This window comes from Drosophila suzukii, chromosome 3 (assembly GCF_043229965.1).
Source record: "Drosophila suzukii chromosome 3, CBGP_Dsuzu_IsoJpt1.0, whole genome shotgun sequence".
Taxonomy (NCBI): domain Eukaryota; kingdom Metazoa; phylum Arthropoda; class Insecta; order Diptera; family Drosophilidae; genus Drosophila; species Drosophila suzukii.
In genome coordinates, this window is record NC_092082.1 from 22976743 (window position 1) to 22990999 (window position 14257).

General features: G+C 38.3%; 1 long non-coding RNA gene across 1 annotated transcript; it reads left to right on the forward strand.

Annotated features, from left to right (window-relative positions):
- The first annotated feature begins 7865 nt into the window (after window positions 1-7865).
- Window positions 7866-10467, forward strand: LOC139353280 (uncharacterized). Its single transcript, XR_011604474.1, has 3 exons — window positions 7866-8068; window positions 8128-8191; window positions 10063-10467. It is a non-coding gene; the product is annotated as an uncharacterized lncRNA (long non-coding RNA).
- Window positions 10468-14257: the final 3790 nt, after the last annotated feature.

The window sequence follows — 14257 nt, forward strand, 5'->3', positions numbered from 1 at the left end:
TTTCAGCAGGCTGGCTAAAATCTGCAGACATATTAGTCCGATTTGTGTGTGTGCGTGTAGGTCACTTGCAGCCTGTTGCCAAGTTTCATTTATAGCGCTGTTGTGCTCATTTAAAATGTTGTGCAAAATGCAGCAGGCTAGAATGACTGCATTATTATTCTGATAGTGGCTGTCAAGACCTTTCCCAATCAACCGAAATCTTGCCTTTAAATGGCCAATAGCATTTTCTACTACTCGCCAAGCTTTGGACAGATTGTAGTTAAAATTTAGCTGTTCTTCGGATGCAGTTATGGAAAATGGGTACGGCTTTATCAGCGTTTGGGAAAATCGAAATCCCAAATAAGTAGCACCGGAACTTGAACGCCACAAATTTCCCTTGTTTTTTCGTGAAGAAACGGAGAAGACACCATTTTTCTTGCCAAGCTCGAATTTTGAAATATAGTGTAGTCGTTGCAGCGCCCAGCAGAACCTATGTATGTTTACATAGGTTAATCTATATCTATAGTAAATTTAGAATACAACGCGTTTAGAGGATTGTTAAGCTCTTACAAAAAGGCAGTTTACCTGTAATCCACGAGAGCGAACAGTACTATTGAGTACCAGCCTTTGTAGTTGTGGTGATTGACTCCTTCTGCTGCTGACGGTTTTATTTCGATGTGACAACCATCTACACATTATACATTGCTAAGACCATAGACTGATTTAATGAATTTTTGTCTTTTGTCTTAATTTTAGCCAGTTGGTGTCCTTCTTCCGCTAAACACCTAGTCGGTCCACCAAAAACGAAAAGGTCCTCTTCTCCATACGAAAGCTTTCTTTGAAGAACTCGTCGTTGTTCTTCGGTATATCCTTTTCCAAAATGTCCCGTATCGCTTCTGTTTAATATAAGTCGCATTCTTTAGTAGTATTTTTAATTTAATTTAATTTAAGAGCACATACCGGCATCCACCCACTTTGTGGCATTTGCTCTTTTGCAGAAAAAATGCATTCGTACAGATCCAATTCGTCGTCATTCCACTCCTCTAAATTGGCTGCCAATAAAAGCTGATTCAACTTCAGATTTTGCTGTTGTACAACATCCAAATAGTTGGTAAATTGTTCGTTTAGGTCTGGCAAAATCCACTTTAACAAGTTTTGCTCCTGTTTTTATTAGCCACTGCTGTTCAGATCAGTTATCGGATGGTAGATGGTGGATGTGCCCTGTGGGAATCGGAGTTTGTCAAAAATCCCAACCGTTTTAAACGGAGGGTTTGCCTGAGCCTATCTTTACTGGACCCCAATATTTTTTAAAACTTTGATGGGCGGATGCTACCTCAAGAGGTAGCTGGAAGCAACACGATGTCCGAGATGCGATTCCAGCCATTCCTGATTGTTTAATCACCACACTTTTTATAAACTTGGATATGCAAATTTGCCTACAAAAAAATCATTTGATTAAAAAAAAACCCCCCCGAAACATGTATGCGGGAAGGATAATTAGATACAACAAACAAACCACGACGTTTTATATTCTTACCCGACCGAATATAAATAATAATAACTATGCTAAATAATAATCTAATAAATAGAAATAAAAAAACTTACAGACTTGGGTCTTCCATTTCGTTTTGTTGTTTTTATAAAAACAGTGTGCCAAAACGAAGAAGTGATGAACCGATCGTGGGTGTAAAATTATCGATACAACACGTAAAATGTAAATAATGGTTAAACAAAATTTTAAACTACATTAAATCTTGAAATGAAATAAGCAAAATAAATTAATAAAATAATAATAAATAAAAAGTATGTATGTGTCTAATACATTAGCACATTTATTTTGAAGTATAACATGCCAAACTCCGATTCGATATCCGACCCACTAAAAGTTTTCCAGCATTGTTTTCGATTCGAGCAAGAACGCATGCTTTGCTTTTTTTCTTTTCGTGAAAAAAAGTTAAAGAGTTAGTTTAATTTAGTTATTTTTTTAAGATGATCGTGGAATGGGCGGATATTAGCCACGCCGGTACCACTATTACCAACCACCCTACGCCTACGCCCCGGCACTTGCCCCCAGGCCCTACCGACACCCTGCACCGGCCGCCCCACTTCCCGTGGCAACACCACCACCAGCTCCAGCTCTCCCATCGAACAGAGCCGGTCGCGAGATGCGGCGGGCCTTCGCAGCGTTGGTGGTGGATAAGGTGGCGGCGGACGAGGCCACGGTGGATCGGCCGATCCTCCGGTGGGAGCTGGCAAGGGTGCTCGAGCGGGAGCGCGAGACGGCGGCCGGAGGGGGGCGCGGAGGCGACACTATAAAGGAATTCATGCGTCTTGCCATAGACAATCCAGTGAAGGTGGCTGGACTCCTGGACTCAATAAAGGTGCCCACCCCGGAGTCCCAGCAGTTACACGCAATCCAGCAGCAGCTACAGCAAATTCAGGGTCAACTGAATTTACAAAATCAGTAATAATCAAAGCAAAACAAACAAAATTTGTATTACCATTAACTAATGGTAGTGGTATGCAAATAAAAGAAAGTAAAATAAACGTTTTCTGAATTTTTTTTAACTTAGTGTAAATGATGGGATAAAAAACATACGCATAATGGAAGTCGATAAGAATAGAGTGTCGCAATAAAAAATGGACCCAGCGATGTGAATACTAGACTTAATAATACAAAGCTATATATCAAATTATAAATAAATAAATTAAAAAAAAAAATATATATATAAATAAAATATATCGGGGTGCTTGTTCCTGAAAACAAGTCTTTGAAAAACTCATGCTTTCCGGAACACACGAATAGTGTAAAAAGATTACTACTACTACAACTACAACGACAACTTATACCCAAAAATGTATTTCAAGCCGTGTGATATAGAAAAAAATCACAGTAACAGACTCTTCATTCAGAGCGAAATTTGTATTAGACTTTCATACTATAAAGACAACTTTTCGCAAAAATAATAAATACATTTTTTGTTTTAACACAATACATAGGATTTTTTCCAAATAATCCTTATTGACAAAATAGATAGATCTCTATGCAATTAGTTTCATAAATGTCTGTTATTCTACGTTTTCTTTCTTTCTTTAATGTTAATACTATAACTATAGTTAACATAATGGACACTTCGCAGAATAAGGAAAGAAAGTAGGGGACTAAAAGTCTGAGGACGATGGGAACCTTTATAGAATTGACCGGAGAAACTAATGACACTTCACCCAAAGACCCAAAGATGACGAATACCTTGAATTTGGAGGAATTCGACTGTAAAATAACTACAAAAATATCGATGGTAATGTTGAAAATATCGATGGTTGGGTCCCGGTAACCGCCATCGATATTTTTCAGAATAGCACGATAGTTTTAATGCCTATCACACAGAGGGGTCTTCGCTTCAGCGACCAAATTCCTCTTAAGCGGGTAAGTCGCTACAACTCGCAATAGCGGAAAATGGGACCGAACAATTGCTGCCATTAAAAAAGGCAAAGTTTCCTTGGCTATACCTTGCAATAAAATAAAAGGCTAGATATGGCAGTCCCGGACCGAACACGCAAATCGATTCAGTGTTTCAGTATTTATATTCAACACTTTTTACGAGTTGAGGTCATTTTTGTACTTGGCGTTTCGGGAACTTTTTGATAAGCAAAATTGACCCCAAAGAGGAACTGGTCATGCTGGGGTTTTTTTTAGTGCCAGACTCCATAAAACCAGTACACGTAGAGCAGAACGCACATGTACAAGTACTTTGATAACCCTGTTTAAATGTACATATGCAAATAAACAGACAAATCACTTCATTTTGGAATCAGTCCGCACTTTATAAAGTTAATTAAATTGGAGTTCTAGAAATCGGTACTCTAATACAACTTAATTTAAACATTTTTTTTTAATGAAAAAAATTCGTTTACCGTGAGATTTCTTGTTTTATTTTCGTCCTGTTGATCTTCCAGGGTTTTAAAAAATTTAAAGGTAACATTTTGTATTACTTATCCCTTACATAGCGAACTTGACGCTGTGCTTTTAGGTGGGATGCATCAATATTTTTGGTGTGGAAAGCTACGCCACATGGGCTAAAGATTCTGGTGGACTTCCGGTGGTGGTATATCGTTTTTTTATTGTGGTTTATCTAATAAAAGCATACTCCACATTGCAAACCAATTTCAGTGCTACAGATTAAGCCTATTCCTTTTCGTTGTCCGTATCGGTGGATTCCTGAAATTCAAGACAGTAACTAGACTAGTTTTTTTGACCGGCTCTTCATCTGCATTTTTCATCGGAAATAATGGTGAAAGGCCTCAACCATTGGATCTCAGCTATGTCGACGTATCTGTTAAAAACGGCTCGCATTTTAAACGAGCCGCTAGTCGCTAAATCCACAAACTATTCTTGCCCCTTTAGTATCCTTACTCCACACTCCCTTTTGCATTTTAATTTTTTTCCTAAAAATTGTAGGCCTTGGTTGCTATCAATTCGTGTTCTTATATTCTGCTTTCATTAGTTACTCCAATTCGGCATACCGATTTTTTTTAACAAGTCCCCTGGAAACACTAAGTAGCAGTGGAATCAATGGATTTGGATCTGATCAGTCTGATCAGTGCTTTGCGTTCGAGAAGTTGTTCGAAGACAAAAATGACTGTCCAGATTAACCTGGAATCGACATATTAGCTGGATGGGCGGATGCTTCCTCAATAGGTCGGGTCCTGGGTTGGAAGCAACACCATGTCAGAGATGCGACTCCAAGCTTCACTTTCCAGCCATTCCTGATATATTCGGAAACGCCAATTGAGACAGACTAGCACTCTTATTATTACTTCCCGGCTTCTATCTTGAAATAGATTATTTCCAAGGGCATCTTGAACTGGTCAATCACGTCGACCCGGTAGTGTGCAATCGGATTATTTCCAAGGACCTCCAGCTCCTCGACCTCTCAGCTAGCTTCAATCATCTCCTCAATCTGCTGCTACAGGACAATAACGTCGATTATTCGGTTGAATTCGCGGCTCTTGTTCTCTTGCGACGGCAGATTAATGTAAAGATGGAAAACAGCCGTAATGACGGACCCAGCCACGAGAATCATGATCTAGATCATTGGGAAATTTAAGAAAAAAATTCGATCTTGGACTAAAAGAGCGCGCGAAGACGAAGGAACTGAAGCCTAACTTTCAGCAAGAAGCGAAACACACCTGCATAATATGTTGAATTCAGCTGTAAGATAAAAGAGACTACTTCTTAGCCTTGTTGTGGTAATTTAAGGTGTCCCGCACAGACTTCCAAGCCAGCTTTGCAACTGTTATTTAGGCATAATATATATATAATAAATAAATATTGTTGATGGACATTTCCACCAGAAATTTGTTATTTAAAAAATATTGATATATAATTTTTTATAAATATTAGTTTCTAAGTAGATGGATTCTTCACATAGAAACGTAATTTGTATATAATTTTATTAACTATACCCGTTACTGGTAAAGTAAAAGGGTATACTAGATTCGTCGAAAAGTAGAGGTAGAGGTAGAGAAGGAACGTTAATATGTGAACAATTTGTAAACTCAATGCCACATTTACATCCAAGGGCAAAAAAAACCCCTCGCCAAAACGCTAAAAAAAATGTCTCAAGCGATAAAGTTCAAAGCCAAATTTAAAAAACTGCTTGCAAGTCAATCCTTATCTATTTTACAGTGACACTATGGAGAACATAAAATTGCATTTAAATATTCAATCAGATTCGCTGAAACAAAGGGTTCCATGGACTTCCGCAACGACAGAATTTTGAAGATATTTTAAGAACTAACAAGAGAGAAAGCTATAGTCAATGCCATTGACTATCAAATTCCCGTAACTACACATGGTCAGATTTTAATAATTTTTAGGATGCAAACGGGTATTTTTGTTAGAAATAAAGTCCTGTTTAATTTTTTAGAAAATATTATAAAATTTGAGTACTATACAGGCTTAAGCGTTATGAGCGAAATAAATGTCGAAATTAACTTTCGCTGCGCAAGAAGGTCAAGAATCTAAATGCCAAATCCCAATTTTTTTGCTTTTGTAGTTTCCGAGTTCTCAGCGTTCATACGTACTCGGTAAGTGATCCTGAGCAAGTATATTTATCCTTTATAGGGTCGGAAACGCTTTCTTCCATCTGTTACAAACTTTCTGACGAATCTGGTATACCCTTTTACTTGACGAGTAACGGATATAAAAATTGGACAAAATCAAGATTACTATACAATATAGAGCTTGGGAATAGTAAAAACTAAGGCCCATTATCGAATCAATTTGAAATGTTTTAAAATGTATAATACAAAATTATAACATAAAATCTTTTCCCAAGATTTGCACTATTTCGTCCAGATTTTCTTCATAAAGCAACAAAGTGATTTTTGTGGGTCAAGTCCCACAATAATGTGCAAGTTGGATAAGGCGTAATGTTTCCTCTGCGCAAAAGTTAATTTTTCCCTCCATTTTTAATTTTCACCGGAATTCACTGACGAATTATGGTATTTTTTATTATCTAAGAACCGCGATGAAACAAGGACCCGACGATAGGTACTAGGCTTAAAAACACAAAGCTTAATATATAAAATAAGTTTTATCAGGGTTGTTAATTGTATAAAGTTTGATGCCAGTTGCAATATTATGTAAGCCATGGTTAGGGAAAGCCTACACAAATTGCAAGAATGCACCTTATATAGGACGTCCTGCAGAATGGTAAAAGCTTAAACTGAACTCCATATATTTGGAAAAAATCAAGTTCGGATCCACGTTTGTCTTATTAGAAAGATATGTTTCATTAGAGCATTTACATGGGTAGCCAGAGAAAGTAAAATACGAAAACTGGTCATCAATTGCATATTTTTGCATATCGAATTGCCATATTATATTGATATTTTCGAACATATCAAATTGATATTTTCAAACTTATCAAACTTGAGAGAAAACGATGGTATTTTGAAACCAGTATGGTATTTTCCAACTGATATGCTCTCATATCAAACTTGTATGCTTTCATAATAAACTGCTATTCTTTTATAAAAAACGGTTATGCTTGTAATATTAATATTAACCTGTTTTGATTTTGCTTCTTGTAAAAAGATAAATATTAATCTTCATTAAATTTGTTCAAATTCTTTATTTTCAATATATTTCGGGTCCATTACAAACATAAATAAACGAGTCAATTTTTTGATTCTGGAACTTCTATTCACTGGGTCTGGGACTTCTATCAAACGTTGAATAAGTATATATATATACCTATATATATAGGTATATTTACTTGATACACACAAAGACATTTTAATGCTATATTTTTCGTAATTTTTTAGCTGTAGCCCTGACGAAAATCTTTGAGAAACTACAACTTTTGAGCGGGACTATTTATTTATTTATGTATCGCCAATGGATAAATCCTTCTCTGGCTAAAATGATTTAACTTAAATCTTTTTTTTTAAAATCATTTTAAAAATATTCCCAAAGGGTTTGCTGAGCATAAATTTATTGGACCCCAAGTGTTTTTTAAATTTTGAAAACTGTTGAAATGCAACTTTAAAAACAATTATTACTTTTTTTTCTTTCTCTCGTCATCGTAGAGTTTTCTGTCAAGGCTTAAGGTTCAGTTTCGAAAAATCAACTGGCTCTGTACCTGCTTATACTATAATGGAGAAACGGTTCCGGCCTTCCTTCTAGTTTTTCTGGCCGGTTCTTCACCTGCAATTTCCACCGGAGCCCTCTTCCTCCCTTTTCTCGGCGAGACCACTTCGATTGAGTTGTCTTCGTTACACTCCTCCTGCAAAGGTATCCCACGGAGGACTCCACAGTGCACGAGTGTGGCGAAGACAATTCGGTCGAAGTGGTTTCGCCGAGAAAAGGGAGAAAAAGGGCTCCGGTGGAAATTGCAGGTGAAGAACCGGTCAAAAAAACTAGAAGGAGGCCGGACCGTTTCTTTATTTTTGCCCACGGAGGCGGACTCTACACCAACATCGATGACAACGATGTTTTCGAAACATCAGCAAAATCGATGTTTAGCGGGGCAACATCGATGTATTTCCGTCTCCAAGGCACATAGAGGAATACTTACGAATTGTAAGTACATATATCATTTAATTTCATTAAAATTTATTAACAGAATATTGTTATTTTAGTTATACTTGTTGGTGGTGTTGGTGTGAGTGTGGTGGTACTTAAACATGGACAGAGTTTTGAAAAGTAAGTATTAAATATGGGCATATCCGCCAAATGGTCAACCAGGACCGAAACAAAAAAATCTTCATAATCATCGTATTTTTTGCGTGTTTGTATAAAAAAATAACCATATTTTCATAAAACAGTAATATTTGGTTTGTTGAAGAAATTTCGCTAAAAACTGAAAAAATGTACTATGTTTCATTTTTAGCTACTTTTAAAGGCATTTTTATGTTTAATTATTTCGCAAGGAAAACATATGATTTGTTTGCACTTTTTCTACCAAATCTCTTTATTGCAATCTAATAAGATAAAAATCCAAAGTCGAAAAAATTGTCAATTAACTGTTAATAAACCAACATGGAAAAATCGAACGTTTGCGAATGGTACTTAATTCAATAAAAAAAACAAATTGAGATATTTCCTTGGGAACAGACTCGATAGAAAGCTACATGAATCCATTTTAAAAGTAAAATTATTGCTTTAGAATATTCTGTCCCAATTCGCAGATTTTTGTATTTTACTAGATTAAGCCCAAGTCGACTTCCATTTTGCGTACGTTCGCGACCGCATGTTTTTGCCAATATTATGAAAATGATAGCGCAATAAACCCCATCATTTACACTAGGCAAAGAGCTAACAAAATACTATCGAACAGCAAACAAAAAAATTAGAAAAGCTTATATTCTTTTTTTTAATTGCACTAAGTGCGTACGAACGTACGTTCGCGACCCGTGGATATGCCCATACCCGAATTTATCTTACTGTGAGGAACTTAAGTGATGGCACACTTACCATCTTAAACTTCAAGTGCGTTTTTCTACCTTTATAAATGTTATATAAAATTCAACATAATTATTTTGGATAATGGGAATAATATACAATTAAATTAATTTATTATACCCGTTACTCGTAGAGTAAAAGGGTATACTAGATTCGTCGGAAAGTATGTAACAGGCAGAAGGAAGCGTTTCCGACCCCATAAAGTATATATATTATTGATCAGGATCACTAGCCGAGTCGATCTAGCCATGTCCGTCTGTCCGTCTGTCCGTCTGTCTGTCCGGATGAACGCTGAGATCTCGAAAACTATGAGAGCTAGGCTATTGAGATTTGGCGTACAGATTCCTGAGCTTCTTACGCAGCGCAAGTTTGTTTCAGTAGACTGCCACGCCCACTCTAACGCCCACAAACCGCCCAAAACTGAAACTCCTACAGTTTTGATGCTAGATAGAAAATTTTAACTGAAATGTATTGTTCTCATCAATACCTATCGATTGACCTAAAAAAAAGTTTGCCACGCCCACTTAAACGCCCACAAACCGCGAAAACCTGTGACGCCCACAATTTGGATGCTAGATAAAAAATTTTAACTGAAATGTATTGTTCTCATCAATACCTATCGATTGACCTAAAAAAAAGTTTGCCACGCCCACTTAAACGCCCACAAACCGCGAAAACCTGTGACGCCCACAATTTGGATGCTAGATAAAAAGTTTTAACTGAAATGTATTGGTGTCGTCAATACCTATCGATTGATCCAAAAATAAATTTGCCACGCCCACTCTAACTCTAACGCTTAAATCTGTCTACCGCCGGTAGGTGGCGCATTTTAATTTCGCTTTGCTGCTTGCATATCTCCATTTCCCTTTGAGTAACGGGTATCTGATAGTCGAGGTACTCGACTATAGCGTTCTTCCTTGTTTTTCATTAAATTATCTCTTAAAACTCATTAAAACTTAACCGATTTGATTGCTTTTTTTTGCCAAATCCGCTTTGGGTTTATATCTTAAGTGGTATAATGCTAAATTAGTATAATAAAAACCATTGGATAAATCCTTGCTTGGCTACAATTATTTAATTTAAATCTATTTCTAAAAAATATTCCCTAATAGCGTCTTCCAACAGAGATCCATCCACGGATTGTACATAAGGTTTTGCTGTTCCGAAATTTCCCAGTTAGTTCCCTTTCCAAATTTGACGGACTATTTTATGCGATGATTTTTCGGTGCAACTCTGAACTCTTCTCCTTGAAAGTGGAAAGTGAAACATTCACTACGAAAACGTAAACAACGATGACGGGAAATTTTTGAAAATGGAAGTCGCCGAAGCAATAGGTATGAACATGCAGTCAATAATACGCGAACCGCCGATGGCAAGCTGAGGTGGACCATGCAGAAGCAGCTCCTGCTGATCGATATTTGGTAGGAGAGCATCAAGAAGTTGCAGGGAGCCCGAAAAACTGCCCATGTTTACATGGAGATGGCCCAGACCTTTATGGAAGCTGGATTTGACGTGTCCTACAAGGACGTCCGGTTGGAGCTGTTGAGAAAATCAACGAATTCCTAAAATTTCGAACAAATAGGTCAATTTAAAAATAAAATGAAATGTGATGTTATAATGAAATAAAAAAACAAACATATTTATATTAAATAAACTTTATTTGTTACCGTTTAGACAACATTTAGAAATAGCTGCTCTTATTTTTTCAGCAGGCTGGCTAAAATCTGCAGACATATTAGTCCGATTTGTGTGTGTGCGTGTAGGTCACTTGCAGCCTGTTGCCAAGTTTCATTTATAGCGCTGTTGTGCTCATTTAAAATGTTGTGCAAAATGCAGCAGGCTAGAATGACTGCATTATTATTCTGATAGTGGCTGTCAAGACCTTTCCCAATCAACCGAAATCTTGCCTTTAAATGGCCAATAGCATTTTCTACTACTCGCCAAGCTTTGGACAGATTGTAGTTAAAATTTAGCTGTTCTTCGGATGCAGTTATGGAAAATGGGTACGGCTTTATCAGCGTTTGGGAAAATCGAAATCCCAAATAAGTAGCACCGGAACTTGAACGCCACAAATTTCCCTTGTTTTTTCGTGAAGAAACGGAGAAGACACCATTTTTCTTGCCAAGCTCGAATTTTGAAATATAGTGTAGTCGTTGCAGCGCCCAGCAGAACCTATGTATGTTTACATAGGTTAATCTATATCTATAGTAAATTTAGAATACAACGCGTTTAGAGGATTGTTAAGCTCTTACAAAAAGGCAGTTTACCTGTAATCCACGAGAGCGAACAGTACTATTGAGTACCAGCCTTTGTAGTTGTGGTGATTGACTCCTTCTGCTGCTGACGGTTTTATTTCGATGTGACAACCATCTACACATTATACATTGCTAAGACCATAGACTGATTTAATGAATTTTTGTCTTTTGTCTTAATTTTAGCCAGTTGGTGTCCTTCTTCCGCTAAACACCTAGTCGGCCCACCAAAAACGAAAAGGTCCTCTTCTTCATACGAAAGCTTTCTTTGAAGAACTCGTCGTTGTTCTTCGGTATATCCTTTTCCAAAATGTCCCGTATCGCTTCTGTTTAATATAAGTCGCATTCTTTAGTAGTATTTTTAATTTAATTTAATTTAAGAGCACATACCGGCATCCACCCACTTTGTGGCATTTGCTCTTTTGCAGAAAAAATGCATTCGTACAGATCCAATTCGTCGTCATTCCACTCCTCTAAATTGGCTGCCAATAAAAGCTGATTCAACTTCAGATTTTGCTGTTGTACAACATCCAAATAGTTGGTAAATTGTTCGTTTAGGTCTGGCAAAATCCACTTTAACAAGTTTTGCTCCTGTTTTTATTAGCCACTGCTGTTCAGATCAGTTATCGGATGGTAGATGGTGGATGTGCCCTGTGGGAATCGGAGTTTGTCAAAAATCCCAACCGTTTTAAACGGAGGGTTTGCCTGAGCCTATCTTTACTGGACCCCAATATTTTTTAAAACTTTGATGGGCGGATGCTACCTCAAGAGGTAGCTGGAAGCAACACGATGTCCGAGATGCGATTCCAGCCATTCCTGATTGTTTAATCACCACACTTTTTATAAACTTGGATATGCAAATTTGCCTACAAAAAAATCATTTGATTAAAAAAAAACCCCCCCGAAACATGTATGCGGGAAGGATAATTAGATACAACAAACAAACCACGACGTTTTATATTCTTACCCGACCGAATATAAATAATAATAACTATGGTAAATAATAATCTAATAAATAGAAATAAAAAACTTACAGACTTGGGTCTTCCATTTCGTTTTGTTGTTTTTATAAAAACAGTGTGCCAAAACGAAGAAGTGATGAACCGATCGTGGGTGTAAAATTATCGATACAACACGTAAAATGTAAATAATGGTAAAACAAAATTTTAAACTACATTAAATCTTTAAATCCAAATGAAATAAGCAAAAGAAATTAATAAAATAATAATAAATAAAAAGTATGTATGTGTCTAATACATAGCACATTTATTTTGAAGTATAACATGCCAATCTCCGATTCGATACCCACTAAAAGTTTTCCAGCATTGTTTTCGATTCGTCTTTTTTTGTCTTTTCGTGAAAAAAAATTAAAGAGTTAGTTTAATTTAGTAAATTTTTTAAGATGATCGTGGGCCCCACCCCAAACTGGGGGGTATAGGTGGAAGACAGTCGGCCGCCAGCACCTCTGCAAAGTGCGCGCCGGCGCCAAAAAACTGCAGGAGGTATGACTAAGACGGTCGCTCCAACCACCGAGCAAAGTAAATTCACCTATGCGGAGAAGCGGACTGCCGCGCAGACACTCCGCTCACATAACAGGAGCAAGATTGCCAACCCCTCAGCCGAATGGCTGAAGAAGGTGGAATGGGCAAGAGAAGCCTAATGCTGTAAGTGCACAGCCAAAGAGACAACGATCTCTAGAGTTGCCTGGACCTGCGGCAAAGAGATCTAGGGTCCAACAGAACCTGTCATTTGCGGAGATAGCGCGGGAAAAGGTTCTGATTGGACTGGTTGACAAGGGAAACCCCGGAGGCCGGATCCCAAGAAACCAGTGGAAGGCGGTCGAGGAGCAGCTAGCGGTCATCTGCATGGCTTTGCTCCGGGACTTCCCCCAACCGACGCCATGTTGCAAGGACGCAGGCTGGTTCCAGGGCAGCGTCAGAGATCAGCTGACCTCTACAAGAAGGCGACGGAGAATCTCGGAGAGGTGTATTCTGGGGCGGAAATCGTTGCACTAGATTGGTGCGACGTCCCCAGCAGACCACAAGCGAGGATATGGCTGCCGTCGTCTATCAAAGCACCGGAGGACATCCTCTTTATGTTGCAAAGATGCAACCCAATTTGCCCAAGCACGACTGGGAAGTCGTAAAGGTGGAACCTCACGAGGGGCCGATCAGCCAGGTCATCGTGGTACTGAACAAGGAGTCAGTATCCCCAATAGAGGCCGCTCACGGGGAGCTGAACTTCGGATTCAGTGCCATCCGCATCAAAGTCTATAAGGGAGACTCTAACTCGAAGGAGGACCCGACCGGCAACCCAGCCGAGCAGGTCTTTCCCGAGGAGATAGAGGCTCCTGGAGATGATGAACCGGAAGATGGCTACTCAACCGACGCGTCGCTAAGCAGAGGGATGCAGGCGATGAATCCGGCGGACGAAGACGACGGAGACCTCAGCGGCAGCGAGGAAGCGGACGTCACAGTGGTGGAGGGGAACTCGGCAGATGTCGCTAAGACTACTGCAAGTGAACCTCCATCACAGTAAAGCAGCGTCGGCTGCCCTCCTGCTCCGCCTGGCTGACGGCGGGGCAGACCTAGTACTCATACAGGAGCCTTGGGTGGTAGGACGTAGAGGAGGAAGATGGTAAAATTCGAACCTGCATTTTAGCCAAAAGGCACCTTAGAATATTTCTGATTCATAATTACAGCAACGGAGACAACACCGTAGCAAGTCTGGAACTTCCAGCGGCTACAATGTGATATAGAAAAAAATCACAGTAACACACTCTTCATTCAGAGCGAAATTTCAGTTTGTCGAGCTGAGGCCAACATTCCCTAAATTTGTATTCGACTTTCATACTATAAACACAACTTTTCGCAAAAATAATAAATATATTTTTTGTTTTAACACAATACATACGATTTTTTCCAACTAATTCTTATTGACAAAATAGATAGAACTCTTTGCAATTAGTTTCATAAATGTCTGTTATTCTACGTTTTCTTTCTTTCTTTAATGTTACCTTTATGTTAATACTATAACTATAGTTAACATAATGGAC